Raw genomic sequence first — 397 nt, 5'->3', positions numbered from 1 at the left:
GTTTTCATTAGGGTACCTTAAGGACCTTATCCACTTGTTGTCATCAGAGTTTCGATGGAATCTCTCCAGCTTGATGTTGGTCCTTAACCACTCGTCGTCATCAGAGGGTTTTGATGGACTTTTCGCCATCTTGATGTTTTTACAAACAGAAATGATAAACCGCCATGCTTAAAATCCAAACTTCCGAAACTTACCAGGCTCCTTTACAAAACCTACTAGTGACTTCCAAAACAGTAGTGGGCCTAGCCCAGGAGGAATCACTGACAGGGTGGATGGGCCTACGGTTCCGACGGGCCGCGAGAGAGAGGAATCTGGCTCCCGTCCGTCCCTCCATCCATCGCAAGCCGTGGAGATCCATCCTTCTCTTCTCTCTTCTCCGTCCCTTGCCTTCCCGTGC

The sequence above is a fragment of the Triticum dicoccoides genome, chromosome 6A, assembly GCF_002162155.2.
Source record: "Triticum dicoccoides isolate Atlit2015 ecotype Zavitan chromosome 6A, WEW_v2.0, whole genome shotgun sequence".
Taxonomy (NCBI): domain Eukaryota; kingdom Viridiplantae; phylum Streptophyta; class Magnoliopsida; order Poales; family Poaceae; genus Triticum; species Triticum dicoccoides.
This window is presented reverse-complemented; position numbering follows the sequence as displayed.